Source organism: Callorhinchus milii, unplaced genomic scaffold (genome assembly GCF_018977255.1).
Source record: "Callorhinchus milii isolate IMCB2004 unplaced genomic scaffold, IMCB_Cmil_1.0 Scaffold7, whole genome shotgun sequence".
Taxonomy (NCBI): Eukaryota; Metazoa; Chordata; class Chondrichthyes; order Chimaeriformes; family Callorhinchidae; genus Callorhinchus; species Callorhinchus milii.
In genome coordinates, this window is record NW_024704748.1 from 22,997,157 (window position 1) to 23,013,656 (window position 16,500).

The 16,500-nt window shown below is 37.4% G+C and overlaps 1 protein-coding gene across 1 annotated transcript in view; it reads right to left on the reverse strand.

Annotated features, from left to right (window-relative positions):
• ptprea (protein tyrosine phosphatase receptor type Ea) overlaps positions 1–16,500 on the reverse strand; it is a 95,485-nt gene that overhangs the window by 51,308 nt on the left and 27,677 nt on the right. Inside the window, exon 2 of the mRNA XM_007896076.2 lies at positions 6,709–7,030. The gene's annotated coding sequence lies outside the window, so the exon portion shown is untranslated. The remainder of the gene's footprint in view (positions 1–6,708; positions 7,031–16,500) is intronic.

The following is a 16,500-nucleotide window of genomic DNA, read 5'->3' on the forward strand; positions in this document are numbered from 1 at the left end:
TTGTAATTACATTGGTTGCTTTGAAAAAAAATCGGAGAAAAAACATTGAGATAGATGAGAAGCGCTAGTACAACCCTAGTTTCTGTATCCGTCTGCACATTATAATTGACTGGTGCTGGAAAGCAATTTAAAAACAAGCATTCAGCATTTTGTTCTTGGTGAGATCGTTATCTTGACACTAATGGTAGCAACGAAAAAGGAATGAGCACTTGAGCAGAAATATTGATATCCAACAACTTGCATTTATATAGCGTCCTTCACGCAGGGTAGCATCTTGGGGTGCTTAACAATGGCCAAGACAAGGAGTAAGGGGAGGTGAACATAGGGACAGTCTAAGAAGAACATTTTCAGGTATGATATGAAGACGGGCAAAGACAGGGAAAGAAGGAGGAATTGAGGCAGGGTTCCAAAAGTTCGAACATTGGAGTATCGGCCCGATTATATACGGTCTAAGTCTTGATGGGGGCTTGAACTCAAAACGTGCTGATTAAGAGGCGTGAGTGCTATCAATTGAGCTGACACAACACTTGTAGAGTGAGTGATCAGGAAAACTTGATCATTCTGGGAAAGTATCTTGGATAATACATAACCTCATGAAAAAATGACATGGTGGATAAGAGTATAATCTTTTCACCTCTGGAACCAGAGTTTGATTCTAACTCAGAATGATAGATGATAAACCTCTTCTTCTGTGCTAGCTTTAATTATAAAATGAATTGGGACAGACTCAACCCACTTTCTTGTGGGTATGAGAGTTCTCCTTATAACTGCAGCTGTTAGTTTCTACTCATGTACATATAATGGTGCATCTTTCCAAACAGGTCTTCAGTAATATCCTTGATACGTAAACAGCATAGGAACATAGGAACAGGAGTAGGCCATTCAGCCCTTCGAGCCCATTTCGCCATTTAATTAGATCATGGCTGATCTAAGCAAAGTGGCTAAATCTTTATTTATCCTTAAGAGTTCCAGGGAAGAACATGTGATGGATTTATCAGAAGTGGTTATCTTTACTATCACTGGTAGAACTGAGATAGTAGCTAAGTGCTCCTGCAGGTATTCAACAACCCAATTTCACAGTGTCCCCTTTGCAGCCTCTATGGAGAGCCCAAGACTTCCTTTGACATTGTCCACATCCAAACACATCACCTTTTTTCTGACCAAATCTAGATCTGGCGGGGGTTAAATATTATTGTCCTATGAGCCTCGTCAGCTACAGAACTACAGCATGCATGTAATCCTCCCTCACGACCTTTATTGTTATTATTATTACTGTCCCGCACCAGGCTTCGGGACCACATCACTCCCACCCTCGCTCGCCTCCACTGGCTCCCCATCCCCCAGAGGATTGATTTCAAGATCCTCATCCTCACCTACAAGGCCATTCACGGCCTTGCTCCCTCCTACCTCTCCGACCTACTATCCCCCTACCTACCTGCCCGTACCCTCCGTTCCTCTGGCTCCGGTCTGCTCCACGTCCCCCGCCCCAATCGCCCTACCATCGGTGGTCGGGCCTTCAGCCTCTCAGCCCCCAGGCTCTGGAACTCTATCCCCCAGTGCCTTCGCCTTGCTTCCTCCCTTTCCTCCTTCAAGGCCGGTCTCAAAACCTTTCTCTTTGACCGAGCCTTCAGCTCCCTCTCGACTCTCTTCCCCCTCCTCGCTCCCTCCCTTCCCTCCCCTTACCCTGACCATTTCCCTCCTCCTCGCTCCCTCCCTTCCCTCCCCTCACCCTGACCATTTCCCCCCTGCTCGGGTCATGACCCAACTGTGCAGCGCCTTGGGACGTCCTCCTGAAGTGAAAGGCGCTTTATAAATGGAATCTTGTTGTTGTTGTTGTTTAAATAAGCTCCATTTGTCCTTTTATTCTATTAAGATTCACTACTCCATTTATTGCTGGGAGGAACTTTGCATTTTCTTATTAAACACTTTCCTATTAAAAAAAAGTGATGTTCCCTTATCAGTACAAACTCCTGAATTCTGCTCCTCATTTTTGCCACTCTAAATTATTACAAAATGAAACAAACATGAAACCTGAGATCAGGGATGCAACTAATTTGTACTGTAGTAAACCTAGAATTCCTTAGTGCATTAGATATAAAATAGAACATCTTCCACTTGCTATTGGAAGATGGGAGTCCTGTGGCTCAGCACCCGCCTCGCAAGCGAGAGACGTAGGTTTGATTCCCAGTAGGGTGAAATGTTAGGCAAGTTTTCTGACTCCACACACCTGTTTTCCTTGCTGTAAATAGAATAGACTTGTTAGTCGATTGGCGGATCACTTTTCCAGGGGGTAATAATTACTTCAAAAAAAAATTGGTCACTTCAATCCATGACTGTTTGTGGGACACTGCTGTGTGCAATTAGCTGCCACGTTTCACCTACAAAATATAGTCAATTCGCTTTACAGTATATTCTGTGAATTACTTTGAGCCGTCTCGAAGACGTGATAAGGCACTATGTCAAATGCAAGGATTATTATTACTGTTACTATAATCAGACTTCATGATAAATGGCCACCTAAATATGCATATTAAAAAAACTTATAAAAATAATCTGTATTGATTTATAATAGAGATTACATTTTCCAATTCAATTTGCAGGAGAAGTTCCTGATGCAGCAAACACTCAATCTGCAGCATTACTAACTTTTCACTGTATTCATTTAATAACTGGCAACATAGAAAGCTGAATCTGATTTCCAGCAGAGATCAAAGTCCAAGTGGCACTCTAGCAGGTCAGCCTAAGAAGGCATCTCAAACATCCCAGCAGGATTTTCAATTTACAGATCTAGTAAATCAGACCCCATTGTGAGCAAAAGGTTTTAGTGTTGCACTGTGCAGCAGATTGCTGTCAGCTGTAATAAATCCAGTTTCATGTTACTCAACACTCCTTGCTTGTTAACAGCTCTTTATGAAACAATCATAATTTAACCTTCATGCCTCATTTCTAAAAGCAGTGAACAAAATTAGATCAGTAGTCACTACGAAGGAAGTCAGATCACATCAGATCCCGCACAGAACAACAGGTATCGCTTTATGAAACTGGGAGACAGATGAGATCGTCTACAAATAGATGTGCAATGTTCATTACATTTTAATGGAGATGTGAAATCTTATTCAAATTTTTTAAACTTTGGAACAAGTTTTGGTGGTACAACAATGCACAACAGAAATAGAATAAAGCATAACTGAGCTGTAAATAGGATGTCCCACACCTTAGGCGGTTAGGATGAAAATACAGATGTAGACACCTCATTGAATATCCTATGTATGGAAAATGCTTATACTTTATTTAACTATGTTTGAAGTTACAGATAGCAATCCACAACTGTCAACTGGGCCTTGAATACTGACAGGAGATGTGACGGTGTGTCATCAAAAGTTTCAGCTCGACAAAGTCCCCACCTTTTATGTTCTTTTACCGAGTTTGGAATTCATCAGTGGTGAAGGAAGAGTGCAGTTACAAGAAATATATCAATAAATTCTGGAATAATTTCTGCACAATGAGAAGCGAAAAAGCATATACTGAACCTTTGGTGGCAGTTTTCATGGTGCATCAAGAACAGCAATTATTCCCAATCCATAATGCAATTGATTCAGTCCCCAACTCAAGTGAAGCAACTTCAGCTACATGTGCCATATATATTGGAAACAGGAGGATTAACAGGCAAGGCACAAAATGCAAGACATAAGTCATTTGTCTGACATGTACTTCAGAGCAGTCAATAGCAATCCACCAATACCATCAGCTGAGGTTGAATACTTGAATTTTGCATTATATAGTTATAGGGGTCAAAGCATATCCATATACAGATGTTATGCCAAAATGTTGGCATGGAGACCCAGAATTATAGACATTTCATAGTGCCGTATTAGAGGTATAATTCCTTACAATCCATAGATAAACTGGTATGTACTGTAGTTTGCAGTGTAGAAATTTGGAGGAGGTCATTAGCTCTGTGACACCAACCTAATATATTGTTTTCTTATGTCAATAAGTCATAATGTAACTCACCGTAATCATTTGTTTTTTAATGTTACTGTGTGGTTTCTTTGCAATTGAAATGCAACCCACATGCATATGAAATAGTTGCAATGTATTGTTCCTTCCATGTTTTCAGGTCAAACTGAACATCAGCACAATGTATATACACATGTACTGGTGTCAATTGAGTTTCTGGGCTTTGCAGGATCTACTGGGAGCACAGTACCAGGATCTATGAAAAAATGATCCATCACGGAATGAATCTTTCTGTGTGGCATCTCATTTCTCCATCTATGCATATTGATGCTGCGCACAGGTACTGTAATGTTGAGCCTCTATTTTTACTTCCCATGTAGTAATTGAATGCGTGCATCAAGGAATTATAGAGTAGTTAAAACACACATGCTACATGTATATTGGTACACATTGAAATTACAGCATGATTTTCATAACTGGCTCAAAGAAGCACATATTTATTTGCTTACCAATATCGCACATACATAATTAAAATACTTATTGCACAGCTGCATGTGGCATAGTTAGACTCTAAACACTTATTTAACTTGTTGAAAGGGGTCAACAAAATGTTATGAGCTGTTTCCCAGCGACTGGCTGTCTCACAATCACAACAGATGGGTTGTGAAAATTGTACTTCTAGCAAACGATAACTAACTAGGTTTCCCAGATTTATTATTTATTTATTGCATTTTAAAATCTCTCAGTTAACCCACATTTTTTTTCAAACGGTGTGGATGATGGAATCCAGTCCTGTCATATTTCTAATGATTTAAGTTTGAATTGATCTGCTAGCAGACAATCCCTGCACATTCACAAGTATGGGGAATTAATTCCCTGCAGAAGACGGGAATAAAATACATTTTTTCCAAACGTTTTCAATTTGGTAAAGATCCGTCTGTAATGTTTTATTTCACACATTTTATTTCTTGGCTTAAGAGTTTCTGTAAGCTTAACTTTTGATCAATATTTCATTTGGTTTTCAACAATCTGAGCCTAGATACAAGGTACAGCAGTCTGATGCATTCAAATCAATTCTGGTTTCCTAGTTGCAAATAGAACTGAGGATACAAGCGGATTATACAGTACTGTTCTCCCAAAAAAGCTTTTTTGGTTCACACTCAAAGGTATTCATTTTTTGTAGTTATTTTATGTAATGACCATGAGCAAAATGTGTTTTACATAATCTTTGGTCTCAAACCTTCACTTATTGCATCAGTTCTATAGCTTAGCTGTAGTGCTATAAAGCAATCAAAATATGCTATACACAATCCTTGGCCGCAAATCTCCTCTTGCTTTATCAGTAGTGAGGCAAGTTCCCTATTACAGATGTGAACAGAAGCTCTGCAACTTCAGCAACCTTGCACTTGTACAATGGTTGTTGTGTTGTTCTCTAAGCAGAGGGAATGACCCATGGCGTTTTGAACCCAACAAGGAATTTTCCTTTTATGTTGAACAAAATTGCAGGTTGAAAGCAAAGACCACTTTTAGCTCTGTGCAAATTTAAAAAAAATATTTACGTAAAGTTTATTTACTTCTATCAAAAGAACTCTCGTCTCTTGCAAATGAGGAAACAAGTCAAGAAAAAGTTTCATGAAGAGGGGTGGGAATAGGGGAACATTATTTTAATAAAATCATAGAAATGAGATCCTGGGACAACAGTGTGCTGTTCAGCATTCTTTGTTCAATTCTCCTTAGCATGCAAAATAGATGCTGTAACAGATCTCTGGGTTTAAAAGCAACTAGCAGAAATACATATTATCTGATCACTTTGCTACAGGGGAACATTTTCAATGATTAGAAATTCAAACAAAATACATTTACTTTGTTTTTGTGACAAAAATAAATAAAAATAACACTGGCGTAAACAGAAAAAAAACGGAAAATAAATCAGGAAGGACAAAATATTTGTTATTTTTGTTCAGGCTGACCTTCAACTGCAGAAATAAGTAATAAAGATCCAAATGAACAGAATTGGTTATCTTCAAACAAAAATACTAATACTGTTGAATCTGGTCACCTTGTTTCCAATACATCTTGAAGACAGAGAAGTGTTAAATAATTTATGTCCATGGATACCAGTAAATAATTAATGACAGTCCTACCCAACTTGATTAGATATTCACCTAGCATTTCAGTTTAACAGCTAAATATCAGCACATTCTACTGCAGTATTTAGGAACAGTAGATGTCCTCGACAAGTATTTCAAATGAAAGGCAGGAACCTGAATTAAAAGAGCCATGGCTTCTCAATTTACACGAATCAAGTCAGCAGGATGAATGAACATATTATCTTCACTTGAATTCAAGGTGCTCCTTATCTCTTAAAAAGTAATAGATTTGGTCTTTGCCATTTTCGTATGAATGAAGCACGACTGAATCTTGCTGCACAATCCGTTTAACCATTTAAGTTCAGATTGTGCAAAAACCTCCACTTGTCTGAAAGGCACAAAGTGTTTCTGTAAGAAATGCATTCTTGATATAAGCTCCCTTCTGGTGCATTGAACAGTTTTGCATATGTATGCAAAAGAGAGCAACATTCTTAATAAAATTCAGGATCTCATATTGCAAGACATATTTGCAATGTATCACTGGATTTCTAGCACAAAGTATCACTGGATTTCTATCACAAACGTGTAAATTGGAGCTAAATGATCACTAAACATCCCGAAGCAGACAAAAACATAGATATGAATTAAAGATACTTACAAGTAACTGTGGGTTCCAGATCATGACAATCAAACAAAGGCGTCCTTTAAATTCATAGTCAAGAAATTAGATGTTTCTTTTGAGGGTTTTTTCTCACTATGACAGCACGTTTTGTAATCTCAGCAATCCCTTGTGCGTGGAAATGAGAGTTGAGATAATACAGGTATTCTTGCTTGTATCTTCATTATGAAGAATGTAGCATCAGCAGTGCACGTCTCTCTGCCAGACCAAGTTCAATGTTGTAAAGCCAGTTTGCATTTATTACTCCAAAGAATGCAGTGACCCTGAAATTGGCAGAGCTGCTTTAATGGATCCTAACTACCTGAAAGATGAAATTGATGAGAATTAATTAATGAGAATAAATTCAAGGCAAGAATCAATATAATCAATGAGATCAATTTTAGCTACAACTGCACTGTGAATTCACCTGTGCGAAGCAGAACCATTTACTGAAACAGACTCATAGAGAGGAGTCAGAGGTGGTGAATCTGACAAGGTCGTATAATATACTTATGTTCCAGTAGAAGGAAAAATCAGTAAAGGTAAAACAACTGGAAACAAGGAAGGGAAATGCAGAAAAATAGACTGTTTGAAACCTAAATATTCCCAGCAGTTTCCATGGTGATGCTGCAGTATAGTCACTGTATTCTCTCTGCAGTGGTAATGAGATTTCAGAGAAATGGTGATTTAAAACCATCATTCATTTCATCAGACACCGCTCTTTGTCCATGGTAGAAAATTACGTTTAGGTTTACACATCCATCGCAAGGCTTAAAATGTTTAATGAGATACAAAATAATTTCCATGTCTGAGATTAAAAGATCATTTCCACAAGATTAATGGCATATTCTGTGTAATTCAATTTACAAATCTTTGAAATGTTTTAGATTGTTACATATCATTTCACAAGCATTGATACAATTTATTTGTTAAAAGGATGATGCAGTAAAATTTAAATATCAATATGAATGCATAAGAAAGCCAGTAGAATTTGAAAGTATGCTTCCGTGTTAAAGTGACTGAACAGGAAATAGATTGCTTATTTTCACTCTACTAGTTATATGACAATAGATGTGCTAATGCAATGTATATGTTAATCATTACATTGTGACATGTTAATCTCTGACGTTATTAATAGATGAATCAATGTTACATCCCCTTCTTTTAAAAAGAGAATTACAAGCACATTCTTGCATGATAAGATTTGTTTCTTACCCCTCATTGTTTTAAAGAGGCCACTGCGTGATAAAACACCGCAACATCATTCCGTATTCATATGAAAATAAAACATGTTTTTAAGTAAACTCAGTTTGAGGTGTGGCCACCATCTACTGCAATTATGAAGCTATCAGTGGAAATGCAACTCAGAGCTTTCCTGTCATACAACTGAGTATCACATGAGAGTGCACTTAGCCACTTGGTCATCAAGAAACCCATTATGGTGATTTTTCTTTTTTTGGCAAACAATATTTTCCACATGAATATTGTATGGGTATATTTTGAGATGCAAATTTGAATGTTTGGAATTCTGGGATCCATCGAAGCTAAGACACACAAAACCCAGCCAAAGCCAAATTAGTTTAATTCATTCTTTCTGAGGCACCTCTGAGCTTCCAGGCACGGTGATATTAATAAAAAGAATTTGAGGACTGATTTTCCAATCTTACCAATAATACAGCACGAGTTATAATCATAGTGGAGAATATCAGCATTGAGCAAAGAATAGTTTTCACTCTTTTTGTGTCAATTTCAATGTCACCACCATGCACTCTCTGCTCAGGTCAATCCACAGCAAAGGGACTGTGCATGATCCAATAATTAGAGCACCCTACTGCACCAGCATGGCATTTTCATACTAAGAAAATTGTGTCTCCATAGTGTCATTGCCAGTTTAGTACTAAATTTGTGCTGTTGACTCATTCTCAATAAACGTATGTTTGCGGCTGTTCAAACTCCTTCACTGGGTATTCTCAGGAAGCTGAGAAGATTTTTGTATCATCAGAATAGTTAGTTCAAATGTAAGTCCCATTCAAATCTTCAAGACTGAGGTGGATAGATATTTGTTAAGTTAGGGGATTAAGGGATACGGAGCAAGGGTGGGTAATTGGACTTGAGGTACAGATCAGCCATGATCATATAGAATGGCAGAACAGGCTTGAGGGGCTGAATGGCCTATTCTGTTTCTATGTCCCAGGCTTAAAAGTGAAGTATTTTAATGAACTGTGCCTTGATTAAAGTTCCCCTAATATGAATGTTAATGCAATTGACTAAGGTTATGGCAACACTTTTGTAAATTCCATAACTAAAAGGAGAAGATAAGGAGAAAGTAATCAAAAAGGTGAATGGAATGTTGGCCTTTATCTCAGGGGCCTGGAATACAAAGAGGAAGAAATGATGCTTCGGCTGTGCAGAGCGTTAGTCAGACCCCATCTGGAGTATTGTGTTGAGATTTGAGCACCACACCTCAGGAAAGATATATTGGCGCTGGAGAGAGTGCAGCGCAGGTTCACCAGAATGTTACCAGGCCGAAAAGGGTTAAGGTACGAGGAAAGGTGCGTAAAGTTGGATTGTATTCCCTTCAGTTTAGAAGGTTGAGGGGTGATTTGACTGAGGTATTTAAGATGATAAAGGGATTCGATAGGGTAGATACAGAGAAGCTATTTCCTCTGGTGGGGGAATCCAAACAAGGGTATATAGTCTTAAAATTAGAACTAGGTCATTTAAGGGTGAAATCTGGAAGCAATTTTTCACTCAAATGGTGGTAGAAATCTGAAATTCTCTCCCCCAAAAGGCCGTGGATGCTGGATCCATCCACACCTTCAAGAGTGAGGTTAATAGATTTTTGGTAGGTCAGGGTGTTAAGGGATATGGGGAGAAAGTGGGAAATTAGAATTGAAAAGATTAGTTGAGGTACAGATCAGCCATGATCTAATTAAATGTCGGAACAGGCTCAAAGGACTGAACGGCCTCCTCCTGTTCCTATGTTCCTATGAGAAAGGCAAACTATAATAAATACATTGAGAAAGGAGCTTCCCCGGATCTCAAACAAAAAAGGAATTAATCCTGAAAATTATATATTAATTACCATAAAGTCACTTTGAATTGCCATCTAAGAATTAAATACATTTGTCAATTTACATGCAAAGTTCAATCTACTTTGACTCAAGATCATCGAAATTAATCAAAAATATAATCCACTTCGTGAGTTACCAAATATACTGAAAAAATAGGATTTGAAAATAAAAGTTTGATATCCAAGGAGAAAGATACAATAGTTTCAGCAGTCACAAAGACTGCATTACTCGTGGCAATATTATCCACATTGTTCCAGACTGCAAAACATCTTGGCGGATTAAATCCAATTCAAACCAGAAAAAAAGAAAGATCTGCTTTTTGAACAGTGGTTTTCAATCATTGTTGGTTGACATGAAAGAAACAAAATAGAAACAATGGCCTCTGCAACAAGAATCTGTGCTGTTGTCACCAGACTACTATTGTTCTATCCCACTGCAGTCTTATGGAAATACAGTATATTGTATATTAAATACAAGTCAAGAACAAGTAACAAATCTGGTGTAATGCCAATAATCAGCATCAGACAGTGAATGAATGGAGAGAGGAAGAAAGTATAGCATTACAGCCAACACAATAGTTGTAAACGTCATTGGAATTCTCATGATAATACAACAAATTATATTACTGCAAATAAAGAAATTCTTCGCTGACAAAATTAATCGTGTTAGTTACCGCCAAATTCCCTGTAACACATTTTGCTTGCATTTTCCAAATGATTGGGCACAAAAAAATACTACAGGACAAACCATCTGTTGGATTTCTCTGTAAAGCTCAAGTCAAGAAACTCATACAGTCAGGTTATCCCACTGAAGATTAACAATTGAAAGAAAGGTTTCCAAGCTGAATATGAGGCCACCTAGTTTTACCCAAACTTTCACGTGGATCTGTTCCTTGGTCAGGTTATAAATGCAGTCTTTCCCAAGTAGTTGTACTTGCTGTCAGCACACAGGAGCCTTAATAGGAAGTACTAATTACCTGGTGTGGAACAAACCTTCAGTCGGTACAAAACTATTAAGTACCATTTAAAAAATAATTGCTAGTTCACTTTTGTCTGCATACACATGGGTTGTTAAGTAAGGATCAGGTGCAGCAAAGGTCTAAATTGCTAACTTACAGATACTCTGAACCATTAATAGATCACAAGAGATTTGGATGAAGAAAGCCCTTCGGCTCATTTGATCTCATCCTTTCAAGAACATCCACCCTACCATCCTCTCAGCATCGAGTGTTTATTTTAAATGACTCCAGCATTCTGGCCTCAACAACCCTTCTTGGTAACCTGTTCCAGTCATTAATTACCCACTGTAAAGAAATATTTCCTGGTGTCTGTCCTGAAATTGCCCTTCACAGCCCATAATGATGTGCCCTCCTGTTCTGCTGTCTTGACGCATCCAAAAGTATTCTTCTGGCTTTAATTTCTCTGTCGCATTTAAAATCTTATGTACATAATCGATACCATTATTGCCATTTTTTAATATTTTGTATTAAAAAAACAACAATGATTTTCATTTTAAAAATATACATTAATAACGTGAGTGATAAGGGCAATTGGCTACTGGATCATTTTCAGTCATTAATGCCATTTGAAGTAGGTTAAGTCAGCTGCTCAGCTTAAACTAAGCCAGTCTTCAGATTTAAATCATCTAGGTTCTCGCACACAGTGAAATATTGGGAGACAGTTCTGTGAAGTTTAGGAGTGTTTGGTTCTGAAATGTTGAAATGATCAGATCACTATTTTATTTTATACAAACGTCAGTGTTTGCCCTGGAACACACTCAAGCGTTAATCAGTGTATTTATTATGCAAGTGTACACACTGTTTTTACTCAGCAGAAAAAGAGTTAATCATTACCTCGAGTGATGCAGACTGCACGTACAAAATAACCCAAATAGCCCTTGCTGTGAGAAACACGTGTTGTGCAAACTATACATCTTTATCTAATGTATCTGTAATTTTAAAGTGGATCAAACACATTGCTTCAATATACTGTTCACATCACATTCAATACCAAGTACAAATCTGGGCTGATAATTGTTGAAACTTCAAAAGTCTTATTTGATATGGCTGGTCACGTGATTACATTAATCACTGCCAAATAAATTGTTAAAGAAGGATTTTAGCTCAAGCAACACTAGTCATTTCCTGAAATCATGTGGTTTCTCCCCAAGCTACTGTCCATCTGGACGAATGATGCTATACTTAGATACAAAAGCCACAGTACATTCAGGGCAATATTGAATTTGCCTTAACGCACTGTGGTGCACATTTTACACGGTTCACTTAAAAACCCCAACATAAAAAAAGGTTTGAGTTGTACCATGAAAGTTATAAGAAATGTTCAATTTGGCAAACATTTAATTGCTAAAATGAATCGCTAAGACTGACCAGTAATTTAATGTACAGCACCTGATGCACATTTTAAACCACTTCCCTACAGTTTTTAGTGTGAAAGGAGTGACAAAGGATAGGTTTGGTTAATGAGCAGCTCAAAAAAATTCACAGCAGAAGTCCAATGTAATCCAAACAGTTCATCATATTTTAAAGAGGATATCACTGAGTGAAATGAAGTATTGATACACTTGTGTATGCTGCATCCATGTGTGTTATGCTGACATCTTTCTTATTCTTATATAAATGAATGTACTTGACAGAATAATTCAATAATTATAGGGGGGAGAAGTCATTAAATATAGCAAATAATAATGCTGAGAATCCTTGCATTTGGTATAGCATCCTGCACGTCAGGAGGACGTCTCAAAGCACTTCCCAGGATTTCATTATGAAGTGGAGTGACTGTATGTTGTGGGTAAACCTGCCAGCCCATTTTGGATACAGCAATGTCTCACAAACAGCCATGAAATAAATGACCCATTTTATTTGGGGGATTTATGGTCAGGACACCGGGAGAAACTCCTTTCTCTATGTATCACAAATATGTTTCACGACTTAAATCATTCATACTTTATTTTCCTTCAAACAAAAAAAACCAAAAAGATGAGGTCAATCCATGACTGTGTATGGGACACTGCTGTGTGCAATTGGCTGCCGCGTTTCACCCACAAAATATACAGTCAATTCACTTTACAGTACATTCTGTGAAGCACTTTGAGATGTCTCGAAGACGAGATAAGGCACTATTTCAAATGCAAGGATTATTATTATTTTGTTGCCTGATGTACATCTAAAGCGCAGCAAATTATGTACTCAGCAGCATTAAAGATTATTGGGATGCAACACGACTTCCTGTACCACTTCCTGATAGAACCAGTTCAGGCTGGATTTACGATTGGCCAGTGCTAATGTTTCTGGTAAACACTTCCTTATTTTGCAGAAGCTTGTGAGCAATGAATGCAAATCAGACACTCCAGCATTTTCATGGTTTTGTTGTTAAGGTGCTAATGGATATGACAAATCATCCACAGACAAGATACTGTGGTTTATGTAAATTGTCAAAGAAAAACTACATACAGGAGAAACCAACACAAATCTCAAGATGGGGAGGGAATAAGTGTGAAGCAAGGACCACAATTTATACAGTGCACAAGAGTGGTTCAAAGGAAAATCTAATTACATTTGAAAGGTTTATTATTCTAGAAAATTTTATTGAAATGCAGCCTCAATGCTATGAAATATGCTGCAAAGTGATGTGATACTAGATTTCTCACTCCTAAGTAATTGCTGCAGGACAGTCTCAAAATAACATCATTTATAGATTGTAAATTTAAATTCAGATGGAAAAGATAAAAAGAAGCAATTTACCAGTTGCCTTTCTACCATTGCTGTGAGTGATATATAGTTTGTATACACTGGTATACATTTTATAACTGGATGGTCATAGAAGATGTAAGTTGCTTTCGTTACTTTTGTGGATTATTTTCTGGGTTTCGGGATCCAGTAAACCTCAGCGGCCTCTGCAACCATTGAGTCTGAGTCAGATCCTCTCCTCGCTCAATGTCCACAAACATGCAAAGCAGCAAGGAGCAGACAAGGTTATTCTGCAATATCTGGTTCATTGGGTAGGTAGGCATTGTAGATCTGGTAAATCAGCATCCGAATCTCCTCCGCCAGATTCAAAGACAATTTCGGGGCAAACACCAGGAAATATTTCATTACCCAGGCTATCAAGTTAAAGCCAGAATGCTGGACTTTGTTTTAAAAAGCAGCTTGATGCTGCAACGGGATGTTAAGTTTGTCGCTTCAGTAACTCTAAATGGAGAATAGTATTAATAATACCAAATTGGTTTTAGTATATTTTATAGAATTACAGCAAACATAATTCTTTTTAAATCATCTTTGCATGAACAAACAGGAATTACTGCATGACACTTTGCAGTTCACAGTGGAAAAAAATCTATTTTGGGCTAAAACATAGTAAGTATATGATGATTAAAATAGCAATTTCTTTACAATTTCCTCTTTAGCTTTGTGAAAATGAACATCCTATCTCTTCGCTTGTAGAGTTTAGGAAACAGGTGCAGGGAGTTCTCCAATGAAGCGCTTCTGCTTTTATGAAAAGATTTTTAGATTTTAGTCACCAACAGAATCGATTCTGTATTATGGCAACTGAACCAAGAATATAGCAATGTAGAAAATTAGCGTTCAGTGGGATGCTAAACTTCCACTGCATGAAACATTATCTTCCCTCCTCCAATGTTTTGCTGCAAATCACAAATAGATCAATGATGATTTACATCAAAGTCTTTGCATTGAACGTGTAATATTAAGACATGGCTTAATGTATTTAGTATTTCCTACCTCTTCCAAATCTTTCTGAAATTCATGCAGGTTTACATTTTTCTTCCCACTCATAAAAACACGCATGGTTTATAATTAACTTGTGACTTTTTTTATGAAGCGCTCTACTTCTGAAAAATGAAACTCACATTGCACATTGCCTCCACTGAAGTATCCTCTATTTCTTTTCAGCCTTTGTCACTAAGGGACATTGAATGGAAAGTAAAAAATGAACTATTGGGTGAAACATTTTCCTTTGAAGGTTTATTGAAGAAATTTAAAAGTGGGCAGGATCTAGTTAAAGGAAAGGCAATTAAATGAAAAAAGATACAAGATGCAAGAAACAAACAGAACACAAAAAACTGACAGGAAGAGAGAATGTATGCAGAAGGAAAAAAAGGGAAATGAAGAGAATGGAAAGGACAGCCAGCAAGAGGATAGGAAACAACATGCCATGCCTGTTAACCTTCACTTTTCTAGCATTTAGCTGTGGCTCCCAAATTGGGTTGTTTTGTTCCACAGGCCTATATTTTATTGTCTGCTGAAAATTATTTGGCAACACAGAAGCCATTTGTAGAGACTCCAGTGTAAATTGCTTTCCAATGGAGCCTTCATCTGCCAACAATTAAAACTTTCAATTTTTTAAAAAATTTAAAACTTTAAGCCGAACATGCAAAACACAATCTGCATGGAGCATGCTGCTGAAGTCTTTTGTTGGTGGAAATCATGAAATAAAACACTGTTGCATATTGGTAATGAAAATAGTAGTGAAATTTAGAGAGTAACGTGACTGTTAAGAGAAACTGTTTAGTTGAACAGAGTCGGAGAAACAGGGGGATTGTGAATTTATCATAATGAGATAAGTAAGGATGAGAAGTATAAGGAATAGTTGAAATTCAAGGGATGAACTGAGAAAAAGAAATGGACGGCAATTAAAAGTTCCTTCTAATTTACAAATCACATTTTTATTTCAAAAAATAGGCTGTCTCTCATTAGAATTGGTTAAAAGAATGCTCTCTTGAGCCCATCGAGAGCTACCTAGTCTTTAGGGGCTGTCGCTTATTTATTGTGCCTCCCTTATGCCCTCATTCCATCCATCTCTGTGCTTCTCAGATCTACTTATAATTCTCTCCACTCCTTTGGTCTTTGATTATACAGCTCAAATGAACTCTTGTCAGCGTTAGTGTTCTTAGTCACCTTGAGATTATTTTACCTTAACTGTGCACAGAGTTATATCTGTATCAGTGAGGAAAGTAGTTCTGAATTGCTGTCACTTTTCATTTAGTTCTAATTATAGCAGTTTGAACTGGAGATGAAATATCTGTCTATTATCCTTGGTGCACAGGGAGTTAATTGGGCAATTCCAAGATTAAATATAACAATCTCCATAGAGCTCCATCCCAGCTTCATGGAGAGAAGGTACACGTCTACATTAATGTCGGGTATTCAAAACAACTTCACTAAAGCAAAATAGACACCTACCATTAGAAAGTGGTTACACACATCTCACATACATCTGGAACATTTCTGTTTGATCTTCACCCTCTTAAACGTTTAACTAATAAACATAAGATTCACTGCGATAATAAAATAGGCAAATTTAAACAACCGGAAAACTCAAAAAACTACATAAAAGAAGTTTGGAATACCTTAGAACGTATACCAAGATGCACAGAATTTTCTTCAAAAAATAACGTATCAACTGGTAAATTTACCTTTACATCAAATCAAATTCATAGATGGTACAAACAATGCAAGCTGGAGAATGTTGTCTTCTCTTTCCAACCGTTCACTGCACTCTCCCGGGCTATGCACCTCTAACTTTCTCATCTGCCTCTTGTGGAATCTGTCCTTCTGAATATTAAGTCAATAAACACTGCTGATAGAAGAAGGAAGGCCATGAGCTAAGTGAATTTTGGAGACTAACTTCCATCTATTAAAGGAGACAGTCCGCCTCTTAATCTTTGCTTCGATTACCTCTCC